This window comes from Psammomys obesus, unplaced genomic scaffold, assembly GCF_907164565.1.
Source record: "Psammomys obesus unplaced genomic scaffold, mPsaObe1.curated_primary_1811, whole genome shotgun sequence".
Lineage (NCBI taxonomy): Eukaryota > Metazoa > Chordata > Mammalia > Rodentia > Muridae > Psammomys > Psammomys obesus.
In genome coordinates this window covers 9,715,290-9,733,456 of record NW_026596162.1, presented here as the reverse complement: position 1 = coordinate 9,733,456, position 18,167 = coordinate 9,715,290, and the positions used below count along the sequence as shown (strand labels likewise).

Genomic DNA, 18,167 nt, shown 5'->3' with positions numbered 1-18,167 from the left:
TTTAGATTTGTTATCTTGAGCTAAGACACAAGGAGTATGTTTACTGGGGAATGTACTCATATTGCATCAGGCAGAAACTCTTGGGCCCGCTCTCCCCTTGGTCCAGGTCCCTCAAGGATGCCCAGAGAACCTGTTTTGGCTCTGGGCAACTTCCTGCTGAGGATGATGAAAATAATTGTTTTCCCATTTAAAGGACAGTAGAGTGGGAAGCTGTGAGGCAAATGCATTACTTTTAGCTCTTGAGCAGCCAGTGCCTTCTCTAGGGAATACGTCATGGTCTTCATCTGGAACATTTTAATTGGGAAGAGCTCTTACTTGGTGTCTTCAAGAGGGACCCCAGGCACCACTTGAATAAGAAGTGTCTTGTCACTTTGGAGCTGTGGTTGTTCTGTGGCCCATTAGCCAGCTCCAGGAGAACCAGCGGCAGCCGGAATATTAATGGACAGCGAACACTTATGGAGAACATAGTCCTTAAGATACCGCACAGTGACAAGCCAAAGAAGTAACACCTGCTCTCAGTTGCTTAAACTCCCAACTTAGATGAAGGCTAGAGCAGAAAAGAATAAACAGTCTAGTTTGCACTCATTGCTTGTAGGATAGATGTCTGTAAGCTTATACCTTCCCATGTAACATTCCCATGTATGGAGATACTATAAATGTTCAGTATATCACCTCAGCTTTACAGAAAGCCTGGAGTATCCCTGGTACGATTCTATAGCTCATGTGGACATATAAACACTATATAAACATGTATAAACATGTACACACAGACATACAGACATAAACAGGCACAATAGATAGATACGGACATAAACAGACACACACACACATAGACAGACAGACAACACACACACATACACACACAGTTTTTGAGAAAGTCTGGCTTCAAATTTGAGATCCTCCTACCTCAGCTCCTGAAGTACTGGGATTATATTCACCCTTAGCTCAGTACATGCATTTTATTTCTTCTATTCCAATTTCGTTTCCTAGTACTTGGGAGGTTGAGGCAGGAGGATGACGAATTCGACATCAGCTCCTTTTATATAGTGAGCTTAAGGCCAAACTGAGACACAGGAAATCCTGTCTTAAAAACCACAAGTACAGGCCTGGAGAGATGCCCCGGCTCTTTGGATGAGAGCACTTGTTGTTCTTGCAGAGGACCTGGGTTCAGTTCCCAGCACCCACATGGTGACTTACCGCCATCACTGGAGTCAGTTCCAGGGGATCTGAATTTCATGGCCACCGTTCATACATATGGTACATGTACTTACATGTAGGCAAAACAGTTGCACATATAACTAAATCTAAACACAAAAACAAAACCCACAAACACAAATGAAAATAAAATGATATCCCCAATTTTTTTTTTTTTTTTTCCTGCTGAGACAGGGTTTTTCTGTGTAGGCATGACTGTCCTGGACCCACTTTGTAGACCAGGCAGGCCTTGAACTCACAGAGATCCGCCTACTTCTGCCTCCCAGAGTGCTGGGATCACAGCCATGCACCACCGTGCCCAGGTTCCCAATGTTCATTTATTGATCCTAAGCACCCTATAACCTCAGCTCTTTCTTCTGCTATGGCAGCAGAGGATGGTGTAAGCTTGGCTCCCCGACCTGGGTCTGGGACATCTCCCCTACTTGTAGAGACATGTGGGGAGAAACATAGAAGGGTGAGCAGAAATCTCAGATACTGTTCATGAAAGATGCTTGCCAGAAAAAGAGGCTTGTATTATATTAAACGGTGAGAGACCAAGCGGTGGAGTTTCATGTTTAATATATGCCATTTTACTGAACTCTATACAGGGCTTCCTTGAAAGCCTAAAAAGAGGTACACATGCCAAGGTTGGCTTGGCATGAGGTCACACACTTTTAATCCTAGCACTTGAGAAGAGGCAGGCAGATCTTTGTGAGTTCGAGGCCAGACTGATCTACATGGTAAGTTCTAGCACAGCCAGGGTTACATAGTGAGATCTTGCCTAAGACTGACCACCCACCCACCTACCCACCTACCCACCCACCCGCCAACCAACCAACCAACCAACCAACCAACCAAGTTAAAAACTCCCAAACATCATTAGCAGTGATTACTTTTGGTTGACCAAACACAGGTGCCTATTGACATTCTTTTCTTCCTTTCTTCCTTTCTTCCTTTCTTCCTTTCTTCCTTCCTTCCTTCCTTCCTTCCTTCCTTCCTTCCTTCCTTCCTTCCTTCCTTCCTTCCTTTCTTTCTTTCTTTCTTTCTTTCTTTCTTTCTTTCTTTCTTTCTTCCTTTCTTTCCTTCTTTCTTACTTTTTTCACCATTCAAGTACAGTAGCATCTGGTGAGATTGGGACAGAATTGGGATGACAAAGTAAACAGACATTCAGCATATAACAGGATGGAAGAAGCTACTACATACTCTTCATGAATGTCTTCCACAGGGTCCAGAACTAGCCATTAACCCAGCATACTGAGGACGCCTAAGTGGAAAAGACCCAACGAGAAAAATAGCTATATTAGAACGACCAATACTTTAAAAAAAGAGTAAAACACTTTCAGTTTCTCCCCTTGTGACCCTAAAACATCTCAAGGTCTGGGTCTACCTCTACAGTCCTCCTGCATCAGCTTCTAGAATATTTGTCGGGAGGGAAAAAGTCAATGACACTGGACAGTACAGTCTTTCGATATTCAGGAAAAGGTCAGGGAGAAAATCAGTTCTTGGATCAGACTGGTCAGCCTCGGTCTCATCCGCAGGATCTTTGGATTCTTTCTTCTTCCGTACCTCTTCAACGTGCTTGTCCTCTGGCAAAGCACTTCAGCTTGGCAGCCATTTGCTCCTCCCTGTCCTCTGTGTTGGCCTCCATTTTGTGGGTCAGTTTCTCCTCTGCCATTTTGCTGATGCTGTCGTTCTCCTTGATAGCTTTTTGGAGCACTCGTTCTTCATGCTCCTGCTTCTCAGCAAGCTGCTTCGAGACTTCCACTTCAGGAGACTTGTGTCTTTCTTCTGCAGCTTCCAATTTCTTCTGAATTTCTCCCCAGGGAAAGATCCTTCTTCTTGGGAAGGTGTGGGGCGAAATTGGGGACAGATTCTTTTGACGGAGGACTGAGAATCAGCTCAAAAGCCTGGCCTGAAGCACGATTCTCCAGTTCTTTCCCCCAAATATCAGGAGATGCCAGGATGAACAGAAAACAAGAGACTGGCTGTGCTAGCTACACAGTCCACTGGCAAGGAAATCCCTGCTGCTCCCAGCCGCCTGGCCACACTCTCTGATACTCACTTCTAACAGTATTTCATCTGGGTTAGTTAAACCTCTACCTCTCTTCCACCAACCCCTTAACCCTAGGTAAGAGAGAGAGAAGATTACTTTACTTCTCCTGTGTCGATGGGTTCTTTGGGGTCAATACCAATCTCCATCAATAGCAAACACAGCAAGCAGTCTCCTTTGTCTACCTCCTCCAAGCCACTGTGCCATGTCACCTCACCTTCTCTTCCTGGGCTGTCATATCTGTCCCCTTCAGAGTCCTAGACCCACGCTCCTCCCCATGCAGCACTAGGCTGGCTGTTATTAGCTGGCAAAGGCCACGCCCCACAGGAGACAATTATCAGCTGTGGACGAACTAAAGCCCAAACTAAAATCCCACTGAAATTGGGATTAAAACAAAAACATACATACGTAACATAACTGAGTTTTTAAAGAAACCAAAACTTCTTTTACGGGCGCCCCACCCCCACCTTTTCACCAGGAGCATGTAGGTTTTCCAATTAGAAATGAAACAAAGAAGCACTGTCCTCTCATTAATTTATTCTTTAGAGTGAGTACAACAGCAAGACTTTATTCTCTTCATGATAAAACAGAAGATGAAACTAAAAACTGGATGTCTTCACCTTTTTCTCCATATCCCCTTTCAGTTCTGGCTGCTTCTAGTCCTCAATTGCTCATCTCTGTACCTGGTCTCATCCTATTCCAGACTCGTCATACTCTTCTTTGTACCTTTGGTTCCTCCCTCCACCCCTGAAAATTGGCTTAGTTTGTCCCCTGAAGCCATTCTGCTCCATGTCCTGAAACTGCTCTCCCAGGCACAGGTCTCCTGTGCCTCTTCCTCTGCAGTACTGCAGGGGGCTGGTAAGTGGCAAACTTCTTCCTGGGCTGAGGACCATACACCCTGTTTGTAACGGAAAAGCCAAGTTCTTTTTAAACACCGTGCCCCAAAGGACGCTGTGAGCCAACACAAATGTTGTAGATTTTGTTCATTTCTTCCTGTCATGGTTACTATTGGGTGTCAACTTGACAGGGTCTGGATCACCTGGGAGACAAACCTCTGGGCAGGTTGTGAGGGAGTTTCTAGAGGAGGTGAACTGAACTGGGAGGACTCCCCTTGAATGTGCATGGCACCGAGCCATGGCTTGAGGTCCCAGACTGTATGAAAAAGGAGTGACATGAACACCAACATTCATCTCTCCTGCTTCCTGAGTGTGGACAAAATGTGACCAACCACTCAGGGCTCCTACTGCTATGACATCCCCCCACTGGTGCAGTGGACCCTCAAAGTGTGAGGTAAAACAAACCCTTCCTCAAGTCGCCCTTCTCAGGTGTTTCCTTGCAGTAACTAGAGAAGTAGTAGTGAGGGTAGTGTCAGTTTAGAAAAGTAGACAGAGAAGAAGCCATGTTAGCAAGACCCATCTAACAAGTAAGTGGGATGAATTCTCCACCCCAAAAGGCGTTCTTGACCCATGGAATGAATGTCTTATTTTTTTCTCTCTCTCATTTGTATAAAACATAGATGTCCTCTCAAAGACTCCACCCAGCAGGGGATTGAAGCAGATGCCAAGACTCACAGCCAAACTTCAGGCAGAGTGCAGGGAGACTTATGTAAGAAGAGGAGGAGAGAGATAAAAAGGACCCAGAGAGGAAAGGAGCTCCACAAGGAGACTTACAGGGCCAAAAACTAAGTGGCCGAGGGTGGGGGGAAGGCTGCAGAGACTGATACACTAACCAAGGACCACCCATGGAGAGGACCTAGAACCCCTGCTCAGATGTAGCCCATAGGCTGCTCAGTCTCCATGTGGGTACCCTAGTAAGGGGAGCAGGAGCTGTCTCTGACATAAACTCAGTTGCCTGCTCTTTGATCACTGCCCCCCCCCCCCCCCCCCCCCCATGTGGTGGCCTTGCCAGCCCACAGAGGAAGAGGATCCAGGTAGTTCCTGATGAAATTTGATAGGTAGGCTAGGGTCAGAAGGGAAGGAGGATGGGCTCTTTTAGTGGATTGGGGGAGGGGGATGGGGAAGAGAGGGAGGTGGGACTGGGAGGAAATGAGGGAGGGCATACAATGAAGATATAAAGTAAATAAATTAAATTAAAAAACCCCTCTGTATCACAGCACAGTGTTCATTGCATGGTAAATAAATGCTCAGTAATTATTGGTTGGTTGAATGAATTAAGCAGTGATGTCCCAAGGTAGAACTTTAATTTTCTAGAAAATTCTGCTTGTTCCTCTAAATGATTAGGACAAAAAAAAAAAAAAAAAAAAAAAAAATTTTTTTTTTTTTTTTAAATATTAACACAGTTGGGGCACTGGTGCTGCACGCCTTTAATCCCAGCTCGGGAGGCAGAAGCAGGTGGATCTCTGTGAGTTCAAGGCCAGCCTGGTCTACAAAGTAGTCCAGGACAGTCAGTGCTATACAAACCATGTCTAGAAAAACCAAAAGCAAAACAAACCAACAAACAAAAAAATTAACGGAGCAAATCTACAGTCAAGGGATGGCAGACAGGAGCAGGTTCACGCTCAGAAAACAAAGGGAAGCTTCATAGACTTCAGTGGGATTTTGAGAAACCGATTGAAACTCTACAGAGAGGAATGAGGATGTCCCCAGCACATGTCCCACATGTCCCGTGGCAAGATCTGATGGCTGGAGAAAGGCAAGCATTGACGATGGCCAGGTGGTTAATGGGAGCAGCTGGGGTGGGGGAGGAGCTCCCGGCAGGCCCGCTGTTAAAACAGGCTTAAATGCAAGAAGCTCATCAGTAAGAAGGTTAGACTTCGGATGCTTGCAAAGCAGCTCCTTTGTAAGGTTCCAGGGAGGGGGTTCCCAAAGATGCTCTTGTCCTTCATTCCAGGGGAAAGTTAGAGAATCCTTATTCTACGGAGGAAGCCGGCCTCTTCAGCGCGAATGTCCTCATTTCGCTCCGTCACTCCTGGCATCCCAGGCAGTCTTAGAAGAGTGGAATGTGGTAGGACAAGTTTGAATGAAGACGCCCCAAGTGTTATAAAGCCGTAGCTCAGCCCTGAGCTCTGCGAGGGGAAGGAGACCTTCTCTGGCTAGTTGAACAGCCTCCTTCTTCCTTAGCTAGCGTGTCTCCTGGTCCCCACTGCAGTTTCCCCGCGCTGATCTCGGTTTTGTTCCAAATGTTCCTCAATCGATTTCTCCACCGCCTTGTCTGTGTGCGTCAGCTGCTTTTCTTGATCGAATCCCTAAGAGGAAGTGACCTGAGGTAGGAAGGGTTGGACTTCAAATGGCAGTTCAAGAAGATCTGGTCCACCCTAGCAGGGAAGGCCTGGGGCTGCTGTCCCCGGTCAGAAAGCTGGGAGAGAGGGATGCTAGTGTACAGCGTGGCTTTTCCTTTTGATTCTGTCTGGGAGCCCAACCCATGGTATGGAGCCCCTCACATTCAGAATGAATCTTCCCACCTCTGTAACATCCTCATAGACATACTCAGGGGTGTGTTTTTGTGGTGATGCTAGTCCAGTCAAGCAGACCTTGAGTATGAGCCAGCACAGCCTCCTTTTTCCTTCAGTTCTCTACAAATAATGGCATGCACCAGACTCCTCCCCCGAGTTCCAGCTCTTGGACCAGGGTGTTAGCGCTTACTGTTTGCTTCCATCTTTTTCTTTTCTTCTTTTTCAAAACAGAGTTTCTGTGCACAGCCTTGGCTGTCCTGGACTCACTCTGTAGATCAGGCTGGCCTTGAACTCATAGAGATCCACCTGCCTCTGCCTCCTGAGTGCTGGGATTACAGGTGTGCCTGACTGCTTTCTGTCTTTTTCTACCGCCTTCTCTTTGTCCCTATCCCTTTCCTTCCTCTGTCTAATTTGTTGCCACAATAACCTTTCTGAAACAAATTTGAATTATGTTTTGCTAAAAAACACGGAAGCCTCCCAATTGCCTCCATGCTTCATCCTACCTCTCTCATAGCTTTCCTCCCTGTGCTGGTTTTATGTCAACTAGACACAAATTAAATCATCGGAAAGGAGGGAACCTTATTTAAGAAAATGCCTTCAAGCTGGGCTTGGTGGTACTTGCCTTTAATCTCAGCACTCAGGGAGGCAGAGGCAGGTGGATTGCTGTGAGTTAGAGGTCAGCCTGGTCTACAAAGTAAGTCCATGACATCTGAGTCTACACAGAGAAACCCTGTCTTGGAAAAAAAATGCAGATAAGCCTGTAGGGCATTTTCTTAATTAGTGATTGTTTGAGGGGGGTCCAGCCCACTGTGGATGGTGCTATTCCTGGGCTGGTTCTATATGCAAGTTCTATATGCAAGCAGCTGAGCAAGCTATACGGAGCAAGCCAGAGAGCAGCACCTTCCATGGTCTCTGCGTCAGCTTTTGCTCCAGGTTCCTGCCCTGCTTGAGTTCCTGTCGTGGCTTCCTTCGATGGTGTAGAAGTATAAGTCAAATGATCCAGTTGCTTTGATCATGATGTTTCATCTCCGAAGTAGGAACACTAAGACATTCCTTCCTGCTCAGGAGTCCATTCACACAGAGCTGTCCTCTGGACCCTACAACGTGCCCTAATCCCCTTGCCATGTTATTGCTATCTTGTTTTGTTCCGGTCTGGTCTTCCTCTTCGGCAAACTCTGTCACAGGGGAGCTTGCTTGCTGCCCAACTCACCCTTCCTAGCCCAGTTCAAACCCTATTCCTTTAGCACACTTCAAGTAGAGTCTGTGTACGGATGCTTTGTAAACATAAGCATCTTCTACAGTGTCTCTCTTTGTAGAGCCTGGTCCCAGCTCAGACTCTGGCATTTATGTGCTGGATCATCCTTCAGAGCGTGTTGGTGAATGAATGGATACAGTCCTCGTTGTTCTTAACATTTTTCTTCCCTCTCCAAAGACCCCATTTTTTATAATAACTTTGTCCTCTAAGGTCAAACAATTAGTAGAGTACTCCCTTCTCTTTCCTCTTTAGGGAAGGTGACAACTTCCTTATTTCAAGAGGGAGAGATACGGGGATCAGAACGGATGCCACTGGCCTTGCTGCCTGACTCCTTTGTCAGCCCCCAGCAGAGTGCTCACACTGGAACCATACGGCCAGACCCTGCCATAGTTTCCTCTTGGCCAGGTAATATGACCTCAGGCCCTCTCCTCTCAGGCCCCGTGGTCATGGCCACCACTAAGTCAAAGGAGGTTCTACCTGCCCTGCCAGTCTGTGACTGGGAGTGTGAGTTCACCTGGGGTTTTGTCTGTGATGGGGGCAGATATTAGAGAGCCATCTGTTTCCAGGTCTTAGCTTCAGACTGCAATCTGCTTTACACAGAGATAAAGTAGGTATTTTATCCCCCTCTGTCTTACTCTGATTACTCTGATTCTTTTAACTGGTCTTAATGTGGAGCTGGATGGCCAGAAGTTGGGAGAGAGAAAGAGAGAGAGGGAGAGGAGAGAATTGGGCCTGGAAAATAATTTGTTTTCTAAAAACTAATACCTAATCTGTGAGTCTACCACTGAAATATTCGGAGTTACACAAGTCTCAGCTATCTCAAGGAATGTCAGCCACATATAATAGTGAGAAAAGCTTTGCTTTAAAGGGCAGAGGAGGGCCAAGGACTGAGCTCCATATGTTAAATGCCCTGAACTATTTAAGTGGTGGAATCAGGTCTAGTTTAAACTAATGGATTCTGAGAAGGGTCCTGAGAAGAAATGGGTTTTCCATCTTCATTCTGAGAGGATCAGGTCTGACTGTCCCCCAAAAAGTCATCAGGCAATAGGTCACTAATTCCAGGAACAAGACCATAAAATCCCCTACCCAAGGAATAGCCTGGAGGTAACCACAAGAATGGGAAGGTATCTTATCTCAGGGTGGGGCATCTGTGCTGGGGAGCCCACCAACATTGTAGTAGAACATTCATGGCACAGAAAATACCTAATATTCCTGAGGTCTATAGATAGCTTGCTCAATGTTAGCCATGTTAGTTAGCGAATCACTTTGTAACAAACTCGCCCTTGCTAAACGTAACCCAATCCTGTAACTGCTAAACTAGAAATTTCTGGTCCTTGCTCAAACCCCAGTAAAAACCTCGCCTTGCAGCTGCTCAGGGCTCTCCTCTCTGATCCTCTGTGTTGGTGATGGTGGAGAGAGAGAGCTTAAGTCCATATAAAGCTCTTTGCTCTTGTATATGTGATCTGGCTCCTGGTGGTCTTTGGGGACCCTAAGATCTGGGCATTACAATCTGTCACAAGGACAAAGGTCAAAAGTGTAGTAGCTTTCTGTTGAAGAGGATATTGGAAACTAGTGACCTCAGACACTGAGTGGGAGATGACTGGAAAATGAAAAGAATGCAAGCTGGCAACTTGGCAGCATCTATTTAAGTAGGTGTGAACTTGACCTTTGACCCTGCCATTTTGTTTTCTAGAAAATTTTCGTATGGATATACTAGTATATGAAAAATGATATTTTGTATAGTGTATCCATTACCATGTCATTAGAAGTATTCTAATTGTCCAAAAGCTGGGGAACTTATTAGCTAAATGGAGGTATTACTTTAATTTCTTACTGTAAAGAAAAAGAGAGAGTGTGTTTCTTAGATGTCCATAAAGAATAGTTTTCTAGATACATAGTAAATAGAACAATCAAAGCAGACAACATTCAGTATATTCTGTTGGCATGAGAGAAAGAAAGAAAGACAGAGAGAGAGAGAGAGAGAGAGAGAGAGAGTGAGAGTGTGTGAACTGGGTATAGTGGCACATGCCTGTAATCTTGAGAGACTGAGGCAAGAGGATCACAGTGAATGTGATCCTGGTCTAAGCAATGAAGTGAATTCCAGCTCACTGTGGCCTACATAGTGTGATCTTGGCTCACACAAATAAAGAAGGAGAAGAAGGAGGAGGAGGAGACCTAGGAAGAAAACAACCACCACAACAACAAACCCAGAATTTTCTTGAATGCTCTTACCTAAAAATATATAGTAGAATTGATAATGTTATTTCCCCTGGGAAGGAGACCCAGGTTTTTGGAGGGACAAGGCTAGGTAGATACTTGGAGATGTACTATTCATACTAGTTTTTGCTATTTATACTGAATTTTTAGAAGTCCGTGTTTAATTCAATTAAAAGCTATACACACAAACACACACTAGCTTTCATTTTTATGGAAAGAATATTTTCATTTATTAGGCGGAAATGTGGCATGCGTTTTCACAGCCAACAGTCTCACAATACAATTCAGGAGGTTGACATTATCAGGAGAGAAGCTGGAAAGAATAATGGCCATAGCACAGTGGTCACTGTGCAGGCTCTGAGGTCACACTGCTCAGATGTGGATTGTTACGAGAAAGAGTGTTAGGACAGTGTGCTAAAGCCCGCATTAGTTTCCGGTCACAGTCAAAGAAAGCTCACAAAGAAAAGCAGTGTGTTTTCTGTAGTTTAAGAAGATTCCACGGGGTCATGTATGCATAGGAGACAGCTAAACTTTTAAACATGTCTTGGCTTTGGGGCTAGGCTGTTTTGTTTGTCTAGTGTGCATGAAGCTCTGGGTTTGAATCCCAGCAGTGCAGAAACAAACCACAAAGGTTTGTTGGCCTTCAACTTATCCATCCTACACTTTCAATAGTGTTAACTATCACTGGAAACCTCTCCTCCTTCTGTTCTTACCTCTCAACAAAAACTTGTGTTCACCTGCTGTGCCTTCTTGGGGCTAATCATTATTTTCTGCCAGGCTATTTTCCATTGCAATTACAAATCACCTTGCCGCCCAGGTTTGCAATAGCCCCACCCTTCTAAGTGGATTAAGGGCCCCTGAACTGAAGCCGTGTAGAAATGCCAAGTGAATTAAGTCAGGATTTTATAGGTGGCAATGAGGGTAGACAGACATGGGAAGGAATGGAAAAAAGGTATGAAAGACTTTATAAATAAGTTTCGGCACCTGGGACACTGCAAGCCACGTATAACATCGCCTGGCACATAAGAAGCAGCCAATAAATCACTGCCATTAGTGCTCCTAACTAACCCTTTCTTATAACCTGATGGTGATAATGACAGCTGACATTTACTGACAGTCTATTACGTCAACTGCAGGTCTGGTACTTCAAGTGAATTAACTCCATAACGTCCCAACAGGTCCATTCATCTCCCTCATTTTACACACACACACACACACACACACACACACACACACACACACACACAGAGAGAGAGAGAGAGAGAGAGAGATTTGCCAATTGTATATACCAACATGGGGCTGGGGTGTCAGACTTTGGAGCCAGGCAGCCTGACTTCATTTCATTCAGGCCTTTGTGTTAACATTGTTTCTAGGGACCTGGCCAATTGACCCCTTCTGTGCTGGAGGCTTTTGAAGAGTTTTCTTCTGCTAATTTCCACAACCCTTAGTGGTATGTAAGGAAACATTAAGGCTATCAGGCACTATTGTGCTCCTGGAAAGACAATTGCTTTTATTGTCGGTTGACTTCTGGGAAGGCCGGAGATTCTTGGTCTGGGACCAGAAGAAGGCCTCTTCCAATAAGATCTTAGTTAATGCCTTGGATAGTTTTCTCCAAATGCCTATATATCAAGAAAAATTATGCTAGCCAGATAAGTAGAATGCCCATGAACATTCTGGAATATTTGTTCCACAGTCAGTAGTACATCAGACGGCATGTTTTTTAACATATCCGTGCCAAGACATGTCATGTTGTCTAGGTCTGAATCCAGCTTAGGGATTCAACAGAAACTGAGAAGGAGAAGCACACTCCCATTTCCAAGCCCACAGAGAATAGATTTTTAATGTCTAAGCAGACTTAACCTAACTTATGGAAATTTCTCTAACTGCTAGAAATAGAAAACCTTTCCATTGGATGAAGAAGGGCTGAGGAGACCGAGTGGCACTGGGGGAAAGTGAATTCTCATTTCTTTTTCTGAGTTCACACCTCTTGGAAGGGGGGGGGGGTTGTTTTTGAGGTAAGTTGGTGAGAAGTAGGGAAGAATCCCAGAGAAGCTGAGAGGAGCTCATGCCAAGGGAGCTGACTCTCACTTGATGTGCAGAAGTGGACGGGAGAACATGTCCTGATGGCCTCCCAAGCTGAAGAGGCACTACTGCGGAGGAGAAGCAGGCACGAGACATGACAGTCAAGGGAGTTCTGTTTCATGACATCATGTTGTTGCCACATGGAGTTTTCTTTAGCTTGAATATGCTCCCAGAGCTCAGGTGTTGGAAACTTCATATCCAAGTTTACCTACTGATGATGGGACCCTTCAGAGAAAATTAGGATTAGATGAGAGCATGAACACGGGGCCCCTGTGATAATGTTAGTGACTTGAAGAAGAGGAGGAGGAGGGAGAAGAGGAGGAAGAGGAGAAGGAGGAAGAGGAGGAGGAGGGAGACCCCGGGGTAGTACACTTGGTCCCTCTTACCATGTGGTACTCTCTAGCATGTTAGGATGCAGCTGGAAGACCTTCACCAGATGCTGGCACCAAGCTTTTGGGCTTCCTGAACACCAGAATCATGAAATAAATAAACATCCACTTTTCATAAATTACCCATCTCATTTACTTTGTTATAGCACCGAAAGGTCACCGAAATATTATTTTAATGGAAGATATAGACAAAAGCTTAAAAGTGGCCTTGCAGAGCTTGCTGGTCTGGTCTCCAAGGGAAAGGCAGAATCCTCCTGAAGAGGACAATTGAAGGCGATTGTTGTGCAGCTACCTCCAGTTGGGAGGTAGTTGGGGGAGGCCATTAGAAGAGGAGATCAAAGTTCCTAGAGCAATGACCAGGGGTTAGTTCCATGCCAGGAAGTGAATGCTGAGTCACTGTGAAGCCAAAGGCTGGTGTCTGGACTCAAGCAAGAGGCACAATAACAAAAGACTATGACCCAGGGCTCCTTTCTACTGTTCTGAGGAAAGCTATGTCCCCTCCCCTTGGGGAAATATGAGCAGGACCAGACAAAAAGCATTCCAGAAAGCATACAGAAAGACCCTGGGTTTACTTCAGAGGTACTGTTTTGAGCTGTGTAAAACACCTCCGACTCCCAAACTCTCAACAGAGCATATGCACCCAACTGCGTATGCTCATCTATGTAAATGTTGGCTTTGGTGATGCTGGTGGAGAGAGGGTTAGGATGAACTGCATCCTCTGGATTCATGTATTGACACTCCTGTTCCTAATGCAGTTGTGTTTGAGAATGACACCTTTACAAAGGAACAGAAGGTACAACGAGGTCACCAGCATTGGCTCTCGTTTGATCCAGCTGGTGTCCTCAAGAGAAAAGGATTATTAGGGCACAGCCACACACAGAGAGAAGTCACAGGAGGGCAGGGAGAGACAGTATCCACAACCCAAACAGAAAGGACTCAGGGGAAATCAACGCTGTCGACGTCTTCATCTTGGACTTGAAGGCTCCAGAATTGTGCGAGAATACATTGCGGCTGGTTGGACCACCCAGCCTGTGACATTTTGTTATGGTTGTCCTACACAAGCAGATACAGCAACAAAAAGGTATTTCAATAATTAAACTTTAGGGTGAAGCCAACAAATCCGAGACATCTAGAAACGAGTTATTAGTGCAATGTGGATTGTTAGTGTGGAGTGATATTGGTATATTAAAAACAAATGAAGCTATATGACAGGCCGGGATTATTAAATAATACTGTATGTGTGGCAACGAGCCAGCTTAAAATATGACCACTTGATTGACTCGTTATTAAACTTGGAATTTGTTCTTCATGATCTCCACAAACCCAGATGTATAGTGCCAGCATAATAGGAACCAGACCTTCTTAACTAGTCATTTTTCCCTCATTGCTGTGGCAGCGTATTTGGCAAAAGCAATTTAAAGAAAGACATATTTATTTTGGTTCACAGCTTGAGGGCACAGTCCATTGTGTCGTGAAATCATGGAGGCAGGAGCTTGAGGCAGCTGGCAAGGTCACATCCACAGTCAGAAAGCAAAGAGACACGATGGCTGGGTTGGTTGGGCGAGTGCTCTGTCCTCCTGCAGAGATCAGCTGGAAGGCAATTGTTGGCTTGGAAGCTAGTAGGAGAGAAAGCTGATGAAGCTATCATGAGGACACTAAAATCAATGCCCTTAGAGCAATGGCCAAGGACTCTGTTCCAGGAAACAAATTCTGAGTCCCATTGGTCTTGCCACTTTAGCAATCTCACCAGTGAGGACAGAGGCTGATGTCTGAAGGAGACACAGCAACACGGAAAAGATTGACCCAAGACAGCTGATCACATGACATCTGCAGCCAGAAAGCAAGAAGGGGTGAATGTTGGCGTTCCACTTGCTGCCTCCTTTTCCCTCAGTCCAGGGCCCCAGCCCTTGGGATGCTGCCACCCACAGTTAAAGTGGGTCTTCCTGCTTCACTTAACGGAAACCATAACCTTTGTCACAGACCAGCACAAAGCATTGTTTGTTTCCATGGTGATTCTAGATGCAATTTAGGATCAATAAATCAGCTAACAACCAAGTTCAACTACCACACCTTCACCACATACCCCTGTGCTTCATCACAGTCATCATTCACGTTGGTCAAACAAGAATCGATTTCAACTTTAGAGGCCGCCGTCTGTGTTCCTTCAAAGGGGCTATAGGTTAAGGATGTGCAGCTAGCCATCTGGAAAGAGAAGAAATGGTGGTGGAGGAAGGACCGCAATGGCTTTCACCTGCGCTCCAGTGAGAACGCTAATACTGAGAGAGGGCCATTTCTTCTACTAAGCTGTTTACTCCAAGGAACTTTTATAAATGGTCTCCCCCCACCTCCTCTTTTTAAATCTGTTCTTAATTCACTAGTAGCTCTGGTCTCTAAGCTGTGACAGACACTGCTTGACTAAAAACACATTGTGATTGATGATCTCTATAAATCACAGAGCCCAGCAGTGTGATTAAACCTCATATTTACAGTTAAGAAGTCAAAGGCGGTGGGTAATCATTTTATATGTAAGGTGATACTAGGTTTTGTGTAAAAACAAAATGTGTGATTTTTCTAGAGTTGGGATGGCAGCTCTGTTGATACAGCGTTGGTAAGCAGACAAGCATGGGGATCTGAGTTCAAGCCCCAAGCAGCCAAGTAAAAAGCCAGCTGCAACAATGCAATCTCTGTACTGGGAGGTGGGGACAGGAAGATTTTTGCAGCTTGCTAGCTAGCTAGCTAGTCAGGGAGCTCCAGGTTGGTTGAGAGACCCTGATTCAAAACGTAGAGAATGAAGAAAAGGAGTAAGGGGGTACTCAACATCAACCTATGGCTCCACATGCTTTCACACACTCATATGCATGAACCCCATCCCCTAATATAACACACACACACTGTGTGTGTGTGTGTGTGTGTGTGTGATCTTGCATAATCTGAGGCTGGTTGGATACACTATTAAGTCACATACTGTATCCATATATCACCTCCAAAAGCATTGGGCTGTGTGTCTTTTGGCCTGTGGTAGGGAGGATCCCTTGTAGAACTCTGAGATTGTTTCTGTCCCATTAGAAGTTATTTTTTCATCATCTAGGTAGGGCCATCTGGATGAAGTCACAGTCATGGTTATACAGTATGGAATCAGAGCCGTTACCAGCCAAGAGGTCATTCTTACTTTGTTCTAGAAAAAAAAATGTCATCTCAAGAGTCGATTAATTGAAACTTCATTTGTTTTATGATAATCTGCTCTTACCCTTTCTCGTTTTCCTTCCCCATCTCTGGCAAATCAACAGTTAGTCAAATGGTGCTGTGATGGAGATGCCCACACTAATTTATTTCTCCCCACATCAATGGTGACCTTTGGCTAGTGAGGTATATTTTTTAAAATGTTTAAAAGACTCCAAGTTTGGTCTTAACCCAGTGCATTGGGGGTTCCATCAATGATTTTTCTGTTACCTGTTTACCAAAAGGCAACTGTAGATAGACTGACAGGCTCATTAGACAGTGTTTCCTCTTTGAATTCATATATCCTGTGGTTTTCTTTCTTTCTTTTCTTTTCCTTTATAATAACAGGATTTTAATTCAGCCCACAAGGGTCAAGCTTTATTCTGCCGCCATTGCTAATCCTCTATGTCTCTTTATTTGTATTTCATCTGTCATTTGATAGCATTTGAATGGACAGTATGAGTATAAACCCATTTATATCAGGTGTGTTTGAGGAGACATGTTCATACCCAGAGCTTACTTTTTCTCCCAAAGCGTTCAGGTTAAATCAGCAAGTATTTATCTAACAGTGCTGAGCTAGATGGTGAAAGGGTCACACTAAGAGAAGTTGAGAGTGTTCCTGACTTTATTGGAAATAAACTGGACTCGGAAAATTGTCACTTGAAAATTCTAGGGTTAGTCATGTAATATAGACTACGGGAGTAACAAGGCTTTAGAGAAAAGCAATTCTCAGAAATTGAGTTAGCCAGGGAAGACTTAACAATATCAAGATGGACTTGATAACCAAGACTAAAACCCATTCACTGGAAGACAGATATTTGGAGCTTATCTTTTCTCTCCAACTCTGAACTACTTGGAAAAGTCCCTGTTTCTTTGGGAATTAATCACGTGAATAGTGCATATCTTTGGCTCAGTGGCAGCTGGACATTATATAATCTCATCTCTTTGCTTTTTCCAGACAGGGTTTCTCTGTGTGTAGCCCTGACTGTCCTTGAACTCACTCTGTAGACCACACCGGCCTCAAATTGACAGAGATTGGCCTGCCTCTGCCTCCTGAGTGCTGGGATTAAAGGCATGCGCCCCACAGCCCAGTTTATTTTTAAGTGAAGAAAATAATCAAATGTTCTCATTTAATGAATAGACTATGTCTGTATGAAGTGACCTCTAAACAATAACGTCTTCCTCCTCTTCTTCCTCCCTCTCACCTTCTCCTCTTCCTCTTCTTCCTCCTCTTCTTCCTGTGTACTGATGGCCTAGTTTCCTTTGAAACTAGTTTCCTTTGTTTGTGATGAGAATACTCATACAAAAGTGACTTAGAGAAGAAATTATTGTGGAGAAGCCAAGGTGATAAGAGCTTGAAGCAGCTGGTCACATCCACAGTCAAGGGCAAAGACAGAATATATTTGAGCCTGCTGCTCAGCTCACCTTCTCCTCCTTTATACAGCCCAGGGCCAAGGCCCAGGGAATGCTGCTGCCCACTTGTAGGCTGTGTCTTCCAATATCTCTCAACATAATCCAGGCAGTTCTCTCCTGACATGCCCACGTGTGTATAGGTTAACCTGATCTACGCGACCCCTGCTCAGCCGATTGTGTCAACCTGATTAAGAAGCCATCCCATCACAGTGGGTATACGTGTCCACACACACAGAAGCCAGACTCGGACATCAGTCCCGCTCTGTCAGTCTCTGCCTTGCTCCTTTAGGATAGGGTCTCCCACTGAAACTTCAGCCAGGCAAGTGCCCTGCAAGTCTCAGCAGTCCTCTGGTCTCTTCACCCCGTAGTGCTAGAGTCACAGGGACATGCTGCCTCTCCAGCTCTTTATGTAGGTGCTGGGGGTTCAAACTCAGGTCCCCGCACTTGCACGGTAAACACTCTTACCTACCAAGCCATCGCCTCCAGCTCCAAAGCTTCTCATTGTGGTTGAGAAGTTCAGACATTCTTATAAGCAATTTACTAAACAAGGCAGAATAAATATTTGTTTTCTAAAGTCAAGAGAACACAGTGTAGCATGATTAGTATTAAAACATAAAACTCAGTTTTCTTTTGCTATAGAAATTAATGAACATTTAGAAAATCTGAATGTGTTTAAAGTGAGAGCCACCCCTATTTTGATAGGCCAGGTTCCTATGCTGTTTAATGGATATTAAAAGATGTCACTCACGATTCTGTAAGAGTTTGGATCACTGGGTGATTTCTATGAAGGATGTCTCTCTATTTCCTATCTGCCTAATCTTATTTGGATATATAATATGAAATGAAGAAACAAGTATGTGTGTATATGTGTGTGTGCCCGTGAGTGCTTACACACACACACACACACACACACACACACACACACACACACACACA

At 44.8% G+C, this 18,167-nt stretch overlaps 1 pseudogene; it reads right to left on the bottom strand.

The window, feature by feature from the left end:
- Positions 1–2,583: 2,583 nt before the first annotated feature.
- Positions 2,584–3,393, bottom strand: LOC129667456 (stathmin-like; annotated as a pseudogene).
- Between the last annotated feature and the right edge of the window lie 14,774 nt (positions 3,394–18,167).